This window comes from Delphinapterus leucas, chromosome 8 (genome assembly GCF_059928025.1).
Source record: "Delphinapterus leucas isolate spDelLeu-1000000601 "Yukka" chromosome 8, BTC_Dleu_Yukka2, whole genome shotgun sequence".
NCBI lineage: Eukaryota > Metazoa > Chordata > Mammalia > Artiodactyla > Monodontidae > Delphinapterus > Delphinapterus leucas.
The window spans coordinates 91,345,086-91,362,234 of record NC_143136.1 but is presented as its reverse complement, the minus strand read 5'-3'; positions in this window follow the sequence as shown (position 1 = coordinate 91,362,234).

Here is a 17,149-nt window from a genome sequence, read left to right as displayed (position 1 = left end):
TTTTTTTTATCTGCACCACTGTTTTTTCTGAGTTTTTAAATTGTTGTTTATTTTTGGATCTTACAAGACCAAAATTCTAAACTGCAAGCTTTGTCAGACCAGGGATCTCATCTACTCATACCTATAATTATTCTATCCATGGATCCTGGGGAAATTCTGGAAAGAAGTACATGCTCAAAAAGTTATCAAATCAATAATTGAATGAAAGTTGAGTTGTAGAAAGCAGGGAGAGCAGAATGGAGGGAAATGAGACATGCCGGTTTCTGGAATTTAAAAGTAGAGTTTTAAGAGTGGAGGCTAGCAGAAAGTGCACCCCAAGATATGCTTCTTTGGCTATAAAGATTATTTTCGAGCTGATTAGACTGAGAAAAAGCAGAGACTAGAGAAGCTCTGGAAACAGTAGAAGTTACCCTTTTGTACCCTCTTTGAAGCCCCAGACCCCTATCTCTCTTCTTAGGTCTGGATAGTATATGTCTCAATTGGCTGTCTTTTGAGTCTCATATCTTTGTGGGGCTCCTGTACATATGTACATAATCAATTGTTTTCTGTTAATCTGTCTCTTATTACAGGGGGGTCTTAGCTGAGAACCAAGAAATGTAGAGGGAAAATTATTTTTCCTCCCTTGCAAGAGATATAGTGATGATTGAAAACGATATAGTTTCTGAGGTGTGTTATTTAAAGTAAAAAATTTACCAATAAGATACTAAAAATATAATAAAACTAATATGCATTAAGACGAGGGGGAGGGTAATAGAGTACAGTGCATGCAAGCTAATTTTTTTCTTCACAGGGACAATAGATACTCTCTAAATTTGATAAATTAATTAATAAAGCTATAAGCATATTATTTAGAAATATGAAAGAAATAACCAGAAGAATTAAAAGCAGAAAAAAAATTTAAACGAACGTACCCATGATTATATAAGCTGTTAACATTAGGGGAAGCTCAGTGAAGGGTACATGAGAACTCTCTATACTACCTTTGCAACGTTTCTGTAAATATACATTTAGTCCAAATTTTTTAAATTATGTAAATAAAAAGCAGAAGTTGATGAAAGCACTAGTATCTTGGGAAGTATAGTGATAAGGTGACTGGTGATAAGGCAGGTTAATAGCTTTTATTTTATGCTTTTCTTACCATTTGATTTTTTTCATGTGTGCGTGTGTTTAACTGACGGTGATGATGTCAACAAAGAGAACAATGGTGCTGATGATAACAATGAAAGCTTTTAAAAAATAACATTTAATAACATTTTAAAATATTTTATAAGTACTACTTGTTAAGATGTTTGAGAAAAGGGCATCATCATGAGGAAGGAAGGGAAGAAGAGAGGGGGAGGAGGGGGGAGGAGGGGGGAGGAGGGGAGGAGGGGAAGAGGGGGGAGGAAGGAAGGGAGGGAGGGAGGAAGGGAGGGAGGAATATTTCATGAGTAGGACTAGGTCCTGGTCATGCCTGATGTTCAAATGGGTCTTACATGGTGAAAGGAGAACTGCAGCAGGAATGAATCTTCAGGACTGGTTGCAGCATATGACTCATTGGAGCTGTACACCAGCTGGCTGCTGCTTTCACTGGAATAGAGTCTAGAGCCCAAATAAAAGCTACTAAGAGGCAGGCACATTGTCAGGACCTCAGTCTAAAGAGCGGGGGACAAGAGCCCAGTCCCAGGTCCAATGTGCACACAGGCATATTCAGCAGAGATACCGAAAAAGCAAAGTCATAGATCAAACACAGTAAGAACTGGGCGAACGTGCCAAGTTAATTAATAGGTTCCCTCCTGTATTTGTTTTCTATGCTGCTACAACACATACCACAAACTGAGGGTCTTAAAACAACATCCAAATTTAATATCTTACAAATTTGTGGGTCAGAAGTCTAACAAGGTCTCACTTGGCAAAAGTCAAAGTGTGGGCAAGACCACATTTGCTCCTGGAGGCTGTAGGAGAGAATCCACTTCCTCATTTTCCCAGCATCTAGAGGCTGCCCACATTCCTTTGCTCATGACCCTTCCCATCTTCAAAGCCAACGACAGCCGGCTGAGTCGTCCTCATGTTGCCATCTCTCTGGTTCTCTTCCAAGGTCACAGCAATCTCTCTGATGAGCTACAGCTGGGAAAGGTCCTCTGCTTTTATGGACCCGTGTGATTAGATTGGGCCCACATGGAAAATCCAGGCTACTCTCTCTGTGGTCCATAACCTTACATCTGCAAAGTGCCTTTTGTCACGTAAGGTAGCATATTTACAGGTACCAGATGAGTAGAGTATGGACATCTTTGGGGGCGATTATTTAGCCTACCATACCTCCCAGCCTCCGGAACTTTCTCCAGAAACCCAAGTACATATTCTTTGGGATCCTATTCCTGTACTGACCCAGATGGTTTTAGGGTCTGGGTAGATGTCCCTATAGTTATTCTGCCTCAATCCTGCAAATGACTGCGTTGAGAAGGGTGGGTGGGCTGACAACAGAACAAGCATGGTGATTAAAATGATCGTTTGCAATGTTATTCCTCTTTTATCATTTAAAAAATATAATATTTAGAAAAATCAGCTGCACCTTTAAATTAGGTGGTTTTTTATATCTAATTCTCAAAGCAACCTGGTAATTATGAAGATGAGAAACACACAATGAAATTTAATTTCACCAGGATAATAACAAGATAAAAAAATTCTTTTCTTTAATTTCCAAGGAAGGTTGGAAATTACTCCTTCCCATCTTCCTGTGCAGTTTCTAGGCTATGCTCTCATAATGGATTTTTATCTGTTTTATAAGTAATTTCCTTAATATTTCAATGGTCCCAGATAGTGAGGATTGCATGTCTCTTCAGGAAACATATACTTCATCAGGGCTGTCACAGTCTAGAGTCCCAGAGCTTGTAGACTGATGTTTTTGCCCATTTTTGCTATCAGACACATAGCACAGAAATAAATGTGTTTGTCTGTTGGAAACTTTAATGAAATTGAAAACGTAATAACATTTTTCAACGTCAATAAGCTCATTTTCTTGTTTAGATGCCGGTTTTTCCTGAGGATTCCATTCTCTAATTGTGAGTCTTGACTTTTTTTCCTAGGTTCAAACACTATTTCTGAGAATGGCTTGAATTATGCCACGTGGTTTTCAGCCCCAGATAGAACTAGATATTTTTTTTTTTTTGTGGTACGCAGGCCTCTCACTGTTGTGGCCTTTCCTGTTGTGGAGCACAGGATCCGGACGCACAGGCTCAGAGGCCATGGCTCACGGGCCCAGCCGCTCCGCGGCATGTGGGATCTTCCCGGACCGGGGCACGAACCCGTGTGGCCTGCATCGGCAGGCGGACTCTCAACCACTGCGCCACCAGGGAAGCCCAGAACTAGATATTTTTATTCGCCTCAGAACGACGGCATGGGGCAAGGGGATGAGAGTGGAAGGGTAAATGGAGCCCTTCGGCTTTACTAAAAAGTGTTCATCTTGACTTTGAGGGCTTACAAGGTGCCAGACACAGTGTTAGGTGCTGAGCACACTCTATCTGTGGTGCAAGTTTGCTGGTACTATCATTCTTTCCATTTTACTGATGAGGAAATGAACCTGAAGAGGCAGGTAATTTGCCTAAGTTTCTACAGTAAGCACGTTAGGCAGAGTTAGGGTCTCATCCACATCTGACTCCAAATCTCTGCCTCTCTCTGCCAGCACTCAACCCTACATACTACCGCCTATACCCATCCTCCGACCAGGCCCTGGGATGAAGCACGAGGGAGGGAAAGCCTTTCTGTCGCTCACTCTCTTCCATCTCTGGTTGTTTCTGTATCAAATTTGAATTCTACAGTCTGACGATCCCACAACACTTTTCACTAGGCTCAGACTAGTTTCTCTTTCCCCCCACGGTGTCAAAGTTTTGCTTTGTTTTGTTCTGGTTTCTTTTGCTTTTAAAGCCACGATATCAGATCTTGGTGAATTCATGCTCTTTGGGGCCCCTCTGCCACTCATTTTTTCCTTCCTTCCTCTCCTCCCTTGCTTATCCCTGTTACAAACATCTGTTTTATTACTGATTATTGCTGTTGCCTAACATCTTTCGAACGCCTCCCCTTTCTGAGGGACATTCCCTTCCTTATGAGTCCTGGCTGCCAGAGGGAGAACCTGAACTCTTTCTCTTCAAACTCCTTGGATCCCGGGATCCAGGCAAGGGATCTGGGCTACACATCAGACATACGCATGAAAAACTGTTTTTGAATTTGGAAAATGAGATAGAAGATTACTTTTCTCTTATGCAAAAGTGAAAAATCTACCATCCTGGACTGGTCTGATGGCTCTACTCTAAGAAGCCCACAGGACACAGGCTCCTTTCGGCTGATTACTTAACCAACCCCAGGGAGTGGCTCATCTTCTCTGTCAGAAACTGCTATACAGTACTTCCGACTATCACTGCTATATGATACTTCTATCTCCCATTGGCCAAAACTTAGTCACAGGGCCACATTCAGCTTCAAAAGAGACTGAGAAATGTAGTTTTTACTCTGAGCAGCTGGCTATGTGACTGACTAAACGTTCTATTACAATGGGAGAAGAACAGAGTATATACTGGGGTCCAAACAGCAGTGTCTCCTACAGAAGGCAGCAATATGACGACATACATACTCACTGAGTCCATCTTCTGGCACCAGGTGGTTCCCAGTGGCTCCCAGCATTTGGCCCCTCACAGACATCTAATGTCCTATCTTAAGCTTGGCAGGTACAAGCTATGGTATTTTGATGAATGAGATGTAGGCACCACATACTGACAGCAGTGGCTTTTTACTAGTGATCACCATGCGCTGAGCATTGTCCCTGGCTGTGGCTCACTGGACCTCCTGATAATCCTGTGAACTACCTAATACCCCTGAATAAATTCCACTTCTACCAAAACTAACTAGAGTGAAGTCTATGATTTTCAGCTAAGAACCATCTCCTTAGCGATTTCCTCAGAAGGACAGTTACAACCTTTTGTACTTTTCTCAAACACAGCTAGCCAACGACCTCCTCTTCTACTTTTTGGAGTAACAGTCAGTACATAACAGCTTAAGTCGTGCTTTCCATACCTTAAGATTTCTTATTTTCATCAGCCTGCCCTTCTCTGTTCTTCTGTCCTGAGGATGAAGTATCAAGTATCTGTGCTCCTTATCAGGGATAAGTTCTTCAGCCCTGAGGTGGAACTGTCTCCCTCAGAACATGATCTATAAGCATCTCCCCACGACCCCACACACCTTATATCTTAGATCTCTTCCTTTCCCTTGGATCTTTCTTCTCAGCACACAAACTGGCTTGAATTCCTTCTCGTAATACTCCTGTGTCTCAACACAGCTACTTCTTTAAGCTGCCATTCCATTATTTCTTCCACCGTTTCTTCACTCACTTCCTCCTAAGCTTCTTATAATCTGGTCTCTGCACACACCAATTTACTACAACTGCTTCCACAAAAGTCACTCACAGACCCCCAATATCTCAATCTGAACATGGTATCCTCCTCCGTATTCTCATATTCGTTGCCACATTGGCATTGATGAACATCTCCTCTTTCTTAAAACTAGGTCTTTCCCCTATACTGGTGAATAAGCACTACACTGATTCTCTTTGCCCCTAATGGCTATTTGTCCACTTCCTTTAATTTTTTTTTTAACATTACCTTTAAATTCTCATCACCAACCCTCTAGACCTGCGCCACATCTTTGCTCCCAATGGCATCACCCTTCAGTGATGTGCCCAAGTCCATTAGCTGAGTGTCCTCCGTGTCTCCCTCTTCTTTAACCCAGCTGGGTAATCAGTCACCAAGTGTTGCCTGTTCTATGCCATGGATGTTTCTCAGTCCTCCTTAAAATCCCTCGATGGTTTCTCCTTGTTCTTAATTAAAATCCAACATCCATAACATGACTTATGGTCCGGCCCCATTTACCTTTCTCAGTTTGTCTTTTAAAAGAAGTCATCCCTCTACACCAGCGGTCCCCAACATTTTTGGCACCAGGGACCGGTTTCGTGGAAGACAATTTTTCCACTGACGGGGGGTGGGGTGGGGGGATGGTTCAGGAAGTAATGTGAGCGATGGGGAGCGGCAGATGAAGCTTCGCTGGCTCGCCTGCCACTCACCTCCTGCTGCACGGCCTGGTTCCTAACAGGCCGTGGACCGGTACCGGTCCTTGGCTCGGGGTTTGGAGACCCCTGCTCTACATAGACTCATCATCTTTTCTCCTGTCCTTGAGAATCTGAAACATTCCATCCACTCTACCTGAATGATATATTTCTTACTCTTGACTTGAGTCATTCTTACTCCTCCTTTATGTACTCAGCTTAGGTGTTGCTTTCTCTGAAATCTTTCTTGTCCTCTCCCCACTTTGTCCCGTATATTTCCATATTATAACCCTTAATGTTATGCGTTAGAATCGCCTCTTACTACCTCTGTATTTCTAACCAATGGTAACCTCTCAGAGGGAAGTGACTGCATTATCTTCATTTGCCACCACATTCACAGGACTCAGAAAATAGCTGTTAAATTAATGAACCCATTGCTTTTTTCTGTCTCATAAATGTAGGAGTTACTCAGAGACCTAGCCTTGGTTCAATGCATAACTGAATCTTAAAAACCAGTGATATCATCTGAGCTTTATCACTCTTTATATCTAGTGTGCAAGACAGCTGCCAGAAGCCTCAGATACCCTTTCTACCTGCTTAGCCCCTTCAAACTATTTACCCCTCAGACTTACATTGTCCTTTGTATGCCATCCAGTCCCGCCTTACAACATTCCTTGTAATCTACCAAATGACCATATCTTCCTGGTTCTAAGTTTTTGAGCATGTTATTGCCTCTACCTACAATAATGTGGATAATTCCTACTCATACTTCATCTCTGACAAAACTTCCTTGAGTCGTCCAGACCAGTTCCAGTCCCCCTTCTAAATCACCCTGTAATAGGTGCGTATTCCTTTCAGAAACAGATCATCTTGTATTGTAATTACCTTGTTAAGTTTCCCCAGGTTGATTTTCTTCACCATCTTTCCCTAGAATGTAGCAAAGTACCTGACACATTATAAATATTCAAAAACATATATATTTTTTGACTAATTTACTCAGTGAAGTCTTATATTTGAGGACTTCAATGTCAATATTCTTAAACATTAAACTCAGAAACTGTCTCAGTCAGCTTTTTCCATAATAATGCTGCCTAACAAACCACACCAAAACTAAGTGGCTTAAAACATCAAGACCTTATTTCTCCTCGATCAGTTGGCTGGTCAGCTTCAGCTCAGCTTGGCTAGGTTGGACTCTAGGATCCAGGGAGGGTTCTGATGTGCTACACGTAATTTTCACACTCTTTGGACCAGTGGCCACCTGGCCATTTTCTTCTCCTGATGAATGCCAGGAGTCCAAAAGCCAATCCAAACCACACAAGCAGAATTAAGGACTCTGCTTGTGTCACATCTACTAAGTTTCCAAACCCAATATCAACAAGGCAAGGAAGTTGACTCTCCCCACAGCAGGAGTGGCAAGGGATTTAATATTTGTTGAACAATAATCTAAACCATCACAAATCCTGCTAAAGAACACTGGCAAGAATAGATACTGAGCTTTCTCTACTGTAAAAATAGACAAAATCCAGTGTCCCTGATATAGTAACGCTCTCGGCATTGTTTCAGTTCTCAATTTCCAGTTTTTTCATGGGGGGCTACTTGACATGCTAGTGAAGTGATGAAAAGAGAGATTTTTCTCAGAGCACACAGAGACTTAAAAAATCAAACATGTTACCTGGGTCTTCAAATAATTGTGTGATCTGAAATAACATCATATAATTATTCTTTGTAGGCATGTGTTTGATCTATCTAATCAGAATATAGAAAGGAGATAAAAAAATCAGTACAAGATTAGAAAATATCAAGCCTGAACATGAACCAAAAAACCTAAATCCATCTCCTCTCACAGACTCCCCTTTGTACATATTCGTCACCTTCATGTAGTTGAATTTGTTTCTGCCCTTCTCTGTGATGAAGGTGAGTGGTAGCAGGGATGGTTTTTAATGGCTAAAAAATAAGCAGATATTATCATTGACATGCATTCACGGTAGCTTTTGATTCAAAAGGTATCTGAATATCACAGTTGGAATCCATTCTATTTGTTGATAATCATAAGATATCCATTTAGACCAATAAAATAACTGTACCCTTTGCCAAGTACTTATCAGGGTATAGAGATGAAGGAAATATTTTAAACACTATATTTAGAAAAGGTGTTGACTTTTAACTGTGCTGGTCTATGAGGAAAATGTCCACATAACACACTTGATAATTTTTAGAATAGGATCCCGTATTCACTAAGAAAACCTATTAAGAGCATCGACTAGTCAGTTGTCTACCATGAAGAGCAGTTCCAGGCCAAGATAAATCTAACACATCAGAAGGTCAATTCTGGGACTTCCCTGGTGGTCCAGTGGCTAACATTCTGCACTCCCAATGCAGGGGAGCCAGGTTCGACCCTGGTCAGGGAACTGGATCCCACATGCCGCAACTAAGAGTTTGCACGCTGTAACTATGAGTTTGCATGCCTCAACTAAAGGCCCTGCATGCCTCAACTAAAGATCCCACGTGCCGCAACAAAGACCCGGCACAGCCAAATAAATAAATATTTTTTTTAAAAAAGGTCAGTCCTGGGCTTCCCTGGTGGCGCAGTGGGTGAGAGTCCGCCTGCCGATGCAGGGGACGTAGGTTCGTGCCCCGGTCTGGGAAGATCCCACATGCCGCGGAGCAGCTGGGCCCATGAGCCATGGCTGCTGAGCCTGCGCGTCCGGAGCCTGTGCTCCACAACAGGAGAGGCCACAACAGTGAGAGGCCCACGTACCGCAAAAAAAAAAAAAAGGTTAATTCTGACAGAGCAGCATTGGAATTAAAAAAAGCTTGGAGGAGATTCAAGATGGTGGAAGAGTGAGATGTGGAGATCACCTTCCTCCCCACAAATACATCAGAAGTACATCTACATGTGGAACAACCCCTACAGAACACGTACTTAACACTGGCAAAAGACCTCAGACCTCCCAAAAGGCAAGAAACTCCCCACATACCTGGGTAGAGCAAAAGAAAAAAGAAAAAAAGAATAAGGACAGGACCCGCACCAGGGAGAGGGAGCCGTGAAGGAGGAAAGGTTTCCACACACTAGGAAGCCCCTTCGCAGGCGGAGACTGCGGGTGGCACAGTGGGGAAGCTTTGGAGCCACAGAGGAGAGCACAGCCACAGGGGGGCACAGGGCAAAGCGGAGAGATTCCCACACAGAGGATCGGTGCCCACCAGCACTCACCAGCCTGAGAGGCTTGTCGGCTCACCCGCCGGGGTGGGCGTGGGCTGGGAGCTGAGGCTCTGGCTTCGGTTGGATCCCAGGGAAAGGACTGGGGTTGGCAGCGTGAACACAGCCTGAAGGGGGCTAGTGCACCACAGCTAGCCGGGAGGGAGTCCGGGAAAAACTCTGGACCTGCCAAAGAGGCAAGAGACTTTTTCTTCCCTCTTTGTTTCCTGGTGTGTGAGGAGAGGGGATTAAAAGCACCGCTTAAAGGAGCTCCAGAGATGGGCGCTACCCATGGCGATCAGCACGGGCCCCAGAGACGGGCATGGGACGCTAAGGCTGCTGCCGCCGCCACCAAGAAGCCTGTGTGCGAGCACAGGTCACTATCCACACCTCCCTTCCCGGGAGCCTGTGCACCCCACCACTGCCAGGGTTCCAGGATCCAGGGACAACTTCCCTGGGAGAACGCACAGCACGCCTCAGGCTGGTGCAACGTCACGCCAGCCTCTGCCGCCGCAGGCTTGCCCCGTATCCGCACCACTCCCTCCCCCCGGCTTGAGTGAGCCAGAGCCCCCAAAGCAGCTGCTCCTTTAACCCCATCCTGTCTGAGCAACGAAAAGACGCCCTGAGGCGGCCTACACACAGAGGCAGGTCCAAATCCAAAGCTGAACCCCAGGAGCTGTGCGAACAAAGAAGAGAAAGGGAAATCTCCCCCAGCAGCCTCAGGAGCAGAGGACTAAATCTCCACAATCAACATGATGTACCTGCATCTGTGGAATACGTGAATAGGCAAAAAATCATCCCAAATTGAGGAAGTGGACCTTGGGAGCAACAGTATATATATATATTTTTCCCTTTTTCTATATTGTTAGTGTGTATGTGTATGCTTCTGTGTGTGATTTTGTCTGTAGAGCTTTGCTTCTATCATTTGTCCTAGGGTACTGCCTGTTTGTTTTTGTTTTTTTCTTTTTTTTAGTATAGTTTTTAGTGCTTGTTATCATTGGTGGATTTGTTTTTTCGTTTGGTTGCTCTCTTCTTTCTTTCTTTTTTTAATAACTTTTTAAATTTTTCAGTAATTATTTTTTATTTTAATAACTTTATTCTATTTTAACTTTTTCTTTCTTTCTTTCTTTTTTTCTCCCTTGTATTCTGAGCCGTGTGGATAACAGGCTGTTGTTGCTCCGGCCAGGCATCAGTGCTGTGCCTCTGAGATGGGAGAGCCAACTTCAGGACACTGGTCCACCAGAGACCGCCCAGCTCCACGTAATATCAAACGGCGAAAATCTCCCAGAGATCTCCATCTCAACACCAACACCCAGCTCCACTCAATGACCAGCAAGCTACAGTGCTGGACACCCTATGCCAAACAACTAGCAAAACAGAAACACAACCCCATTCATTAGCAGACAGGCTGCTTTATATCATAAGGTCACCACAAAACACACCACCAGACACAGACCTGCCCAACAAAAAGACAAGATCCAGCCTGATCCAACAGAACACAGGCACTAATCCCCTCCACCAGGAAGCCTACACAACCCACCTTAGCGACTCGGGGCAGACACCGAAAACAACGGGAACTGTGAACCTGCAGCCTGCGAAAAGGAGACCCCAATCACAGTAAGTAAAGCAAAATGAGAAGACAGAGAAGCACACAGCAGATGAAGGAGCAAGGTAAAAACCCACCAGACTTAACAAATGAAGAGGAAATAGGCAGTCTACCTGAAAAAGGATTCAGAGTAATGATAGTAAAGATGATCCAAAATCTTGGAAATAGAATAGAGAAAATACAAGAAACTTTAACAAGGACCTACAAGAACTAAAGAGCAAACAAACACTGACTAACAACACAATAAATGAAATTAAAAATTCTCTAGATGGGATCAATAGCAGAATGACTGAGGCAGAAGAACGGATAAGTGACCTGGAAGATAAAACAGTGGAAATAACTACCGCAGAGCAGAATAAAGAAAAAAGAATGAAAAGAATTGAGGACAGTCTCAGAGACCTCTGAGACAACATGAAACGCACCAACATTCAAATTACAGGGGTCCCAGAAGAAGAAGAGAAAAAGAAAGGGACTGAGAAAATATTTGAAGAGATTATAGTTGAAAACTTCCCTAATATAGGAAAGGAAATAGTTAATCAAGTCCAGGAAGCACACAGAGTCCCATACAGGAAAAATCCAAGGAAAAACATGCCAAGACACATATTAAGCAAAGTATCAAAAATTAAATACAAAGAAAAAATATTAAAAGGAGCAAGGGAAAAATAACATACAAGGAATCCCCATAAGATTAACAGCTGATCTTTCAGCAGAACCTCTGCAAGCCAGAAGGGAGTGGCAGGACATATTTAAAGTGATGAAAGGGAAAAACCTACAACCAAGATTACTCTACCCAGCAAGGATCACATTCAGATTTGATGGAGAAATTAAAACCTTTACAGACAAGCAAAAGCTAAGAGAATTCAGCACCATGAAACCAGCTTTACAACAAATGCTAAAGGAACTTCTCTAGGCAGGAAACACAAAGAGAAAGAAAAGACCTACAATAACAAACCCAAAACAATTAAGAACACGGTAATAGGAACATACATATCAATAATTAACTTAAATGTAAATGGATTAAATTCTCCAATCAAAACACATAGACTGGCTGAATGGATACAAAAATAAGACCCAAATATATGCTGTCTACAAGAGACCCACTTCAGACCTAAGGACACACACAGACTGAAAGTGAAGGGATGGAAAAAGATATTCCATGCAAATGGAAAACAAAAGAAAGCTGGAGTAGCAATTCTCATATCACAAAAAATGGACTTTAAAATAAAGACTATTACAAGAGACAAAGAAGGACACTACATAGTGATCAAGGGATCGATCCAAGAAGAAGATATAACAATTGTAAATATTTATGCACACAACATAGGAGCACCTCAATACATAAGGCAAATACTAACAGCCATAAAAGGGGAAATCGACAGTAACACAATCACAGTAGGGGAGTTTAACACCCCACATTCACCAATGAACAGATCATCCAAAATGAATATAAATAAGGAAACACAAGCTTTAAACGATACATTAAACAAGATGGACTTAATTGATATTTACAGGACATTCCATCCAAAAACAACAGAATAAACTTTCTTCTCAAGTGCTCATGGAACATTCTCCAGGATAGCTCATATCTTGGTTCACAAGTCAAGCCTTGGTAAATTTAAGAAAACTGAAATCATATCAAGTATCTTTTCTGACCACAATGCTATGACACTAGATATCAATTACAGGAAAAGATACGTAAAAAATACAAACACATGGACGCTAAACAATACACTACTTCATAACCAAGAGATCACTAAAGAAATAAAAGAGGAAATCAAAAACTACCTACAAACAAATGACAATGAAAACACGGTGACCCAACCTATGGGATGCAGCAAAAGCAGTTCTAAGAGGAAGTTTATAGCAGTAAAATCCTACCTTAAGAAACAAGAAACATCTCAAATAAACAACCTAACCTTACACCTAAAACAATTAGTGAAAGAAGAACAAAAATCCCTAAAGTTAGCAGAAGGAAAGAAATCATAAAGATCAGATCAGAAATAAATAAAAAAGAAATGAAGGAAGCAATAGCAAAGATCAATAAAACTAAAAGCTGGTTCTTTGAGAAGATAAACAAAATTGATAAACCATTAGTCAGACTCATCAAGAGAAAAAGGGAGAAGACTCAAATCAATAGAATTAGAAATGAAAAAGGAGAAGTAACAACTGACACTGCAGAAATAAAGAGGATCATGAGAGATTACTACAAGCAACTCTATGCCAATAAAATGGACAAGCTGGAAGAAACGGACAAATTCTTAGAAAAGTACAACCTTCTGAGACTGAACCAGGAAGAAATCGAAAATATGAACAGGCCAATCACAAGCACTGAAATTGAAACTGCGACTAAAAATCTTCCAATAAACAAAAGCCCAGGACCAGACGGCTTCACAGGCGAATTCTATCAAACATTTAGAGAAGAGCTAACTTATCCTTCTCAAACTCTTCCAAAATATAGCAGATGGCAGAACACTCCCAAACTCATTCTACGAGGCCACCATCACCCTGATACCAAAACTAGCAAAGATGTCACAAAGAAAGAAAGCTAGGGGACAATATCACTGATGAACATAGATGCAAAAATCCTCAACAAAACCATAGCAAACAGAATCCAACAGCACAATAAAAGGATCATACACCATGTTCAAGTGGGGTCTATCCTAGGAAGGCAAGGTCTGTTCAACATACGCAAATCAATCAACGTGATACACCATATCAACAAACTGAAGGAGAAAAACCATATGATCATTTCAATAGATGCAGAGGAAGCTTTCGACAAAATTCAACACCCATTTATGATAAAAAACCCTCGAGAAAATAGGCATAGAGGGAACTTAGCTCAACGTAATAAAGGCCATATATGACAAACCCACAACAGCATCGCCCTCAATGGTGAAAACTGAAACCATTTCCACTAAGATCAGGAACAAGAAAGGTTGTCCACTCTCACCACTATTATTCAACATAGTTTTGGAAGTTTTAGCCATAGCAATCAGAGAAGAAATAAAAGGAATCCAACTCGGAAAAGAAGAAGTAAAGCTGTCACTATTTGCAGATGACATGATACTATACATAGAGAATCCTAATGATGTCACCAGAAAACTACTAGAGATAATCAATGAATCTGGTAAAGTAGCAGGATACAAAATTAATGCACAGAAATCTCTTGTATTCCTATACACTAATGATGAAAAATTTGAAAGTGAAATTAAGAAAACACTCCCATTTACCATTGCAACAAAAAGAGTAAAATATCTAGGAATAAACCTACCTAAGGAGACAAAAGACCTGTATGCAGAAAATTATAAGAAACTGATGAAAGAAATTAAAGATGACACAAAGAGATGGAACGATATACCATGTTCTTGGATTGGAAGAACCAACATTGTGAAAATGACTCTACTACCCAAAGCAATCTACAGATTAAATGCAATCCTTATCAAACTGCCAATGGCATTCTTCACAGAACTAAAACCAAAAATTTCACAATTTGTACGGAAACACAAAAGACCCTGAATAGCCAAAGCAATCTTTAGAAAGAAAACCAGAGCTAGAGGAATGAGGCTCCCTGACTTCATATTATACTACAAAGCTACAGTAACCAAGACAGTATGGTACTGGCACAAAAACAGAAATATAGATCAATGGAACAGGATAGAAAGCCCAGAGATAAACCCACACACATATGGTCACCTTATTTGATAAAGGAAGCAAGAATATACAGTGGAGAAAAGACAGCCTCTTCAGTAAGTGGTGCTGGGGAAACTGGACAGGTACATGTAAAAGAATGAAATTAGAACACCCCCTAACACCATACACAAAAATAAACTCAAAATGGATTAAAGACCTAAATGTAAGGCCAGACACTATCAAACTCTTAGAGGAAAACATAGGCAGAACACTCTGTGACATAAATCACAGCAAGATCCTTTTTGACCCACCTCCTGGAGAAATGGAAATAAAAACAAAAACAAACAAATGGGACCTAATGAAACTTCAAAGCTTTTGCATAGCAAATGCAACTATAAAGAAGACAAAAAGACAACCCTCAGAATGGGAGAAAATATTTGCAAATGAAGCAACTGTCAAAGGATTAATCTCCAAAATTTACAAGCAGCTCATGCAGCTCAGTAACAAAAAAACAAACAACCCAATCCAAAAATGGGCAGAAGACCTAAATAGACATTTCTCCAAAGAAGATATACAGATTGCCAGCAAACACATGAAAGGATGCTCAACATCATTAATCATTAGAGAAATGCAAATCAAAACTACACTGAGATATCACCTGACACCAGTCAGAATGGCCATCATCAAAAAATCTAGAAACAATAAATGCTGGAGAGGGTGTGGAGAAAAGGGAACACTCTTGCACTGTTGGTGGGAATGTAAATTGATACAGCCACTATGGAGAACAGTATGGAGGTTCCTTAAAGAACTAAAAATAGAACTACCATATGACCCAGCAACCCCACTACTGGGCATATACCCTGAGAAAACCATAATTCGGAAAGAGTCATGTACCACAATGTTCACTGCAGCTCTACTTACAATAGCCAGGGCATGGAAGCAACCTAGTGCCCATTGACAGATGAATGGAAAAAGAAGATGTGGCACATATATACAATGGAATATTACTCAGCCATAAAAAGAAATGAAATTGAGTTATTTGTAGTGAGGTGGATGGACCTAGAGTCTGTCATACAGAGTGAAGTCAGTCAGAAAGAGGAAAACAAATACTGTATGCCAACACATATATATGGAATCAAAAAAAAGAAAAGGTCAGGAAGAACCTAGGGGCAGGACAGGAATAAAGACGCAGACCTACTACAGAATGGACTTGAGGACACAGGGAGGAGGAAGGGTAAACTGCGACAAAGTGAGAGAGTGGCATGGATATATATACACTATCTAATATAAAATAGCTAGCTAGTGGGAAGCAGCTGCATAGCACAGGGAGATCAGCTCGGTGCTTTGTGACCACCTAGAGGGTTGGGATAGGGAGGGTGGCAGGGAGGGAGACACAAGAGGGAAGAGATATGGGGATATATGTATATGTATAGCTGATTCACTTTGTTACAAAGCAGAAACTAACACACCATTGTAAAGCAATTATACGCCAATAAAGATGTTAAAAAAATGATTAATTTCTTTAGTGATTAGAGACAGGAAATTAAAATCACAATGAGATACCAAGTGCTATCAAAGATATGGAGTAACTAGAGTTTCCATAAATAGCTGGTATGAAGATCAATTTGGTATAACCACCTTTGAAAAGGAATTGGCAGTAACAGCTAAAGTTAACATATACGTACCCTGTGACTCAGCTATTAATACTGCAGGTCACAGACCTAACAAAAATAAATACTTATGAGTACCAGAAACCATGTACAAAAATGTTTATAGCAACATGATTCTTACTATCCTCATGGTGAAAACAATTCATATATCAATCAAGAGAAGAACAGATTGATCATGGTATAAAGTGGGAACTACACAGCAGTAACACCAAAACACAAAGTATTGTTCCATGCCAATAACACTGACATATCTCAGAAATATAATGTGAAATGAAAAGCAAAACACAAAAGAATGCATATGACATGACTATGTGGATATAATGTTTGAAAACACACCAAACAAATCTGGTGGGTTGTCGCTGAAGGGAGCCTGAAGAGAGCTTCTGGGGTGCTGGTTATCTATGTCTTCACCTGAGTAGTGGTAACAGGTACCCTCACTTTATGCTAGCTCATCAACTGTGCCTTTATGATGCATGTATCTTTCTGGATGATTGTTTTACTTGAATAAAAGTACCAATTTAGAAACAGAATAAACAAAAACAATCCCAAAATACGTACTGTGCTGGGTGCTTTCCCAGTTTGTATACCTTTTCATTCTCATATCTAATCTATGAAGCAGGTATCATTATTTCCAGGGTGTAGAATATAAATCTGACGCTCAGAGATGTTCTGAGAATGCCAAGGTTAGACAATATCTTGTCACTCTCATAAAATCTCCCCAATAGAGGTGCCTGGATCCTCTCAGTTTTCCCTTCATGATCTGTTTTCAGAAAATGATTTGATAAAGCTGTAACACAATACTAAATTGTAAATGGAAAGCTCATAGTTGAAGAAGATGCCATAAAGAATGGATACAGACATTTGTTTGATGAAGAATGTTGTAAAATTGGAAATACCTAGTAAGGAAAGAGTGGGAATCTCAGGGGCCTCCAGGGAAAGAAAATAATTCCCTCTCCCCTTTGTAAAACAGTTAATGT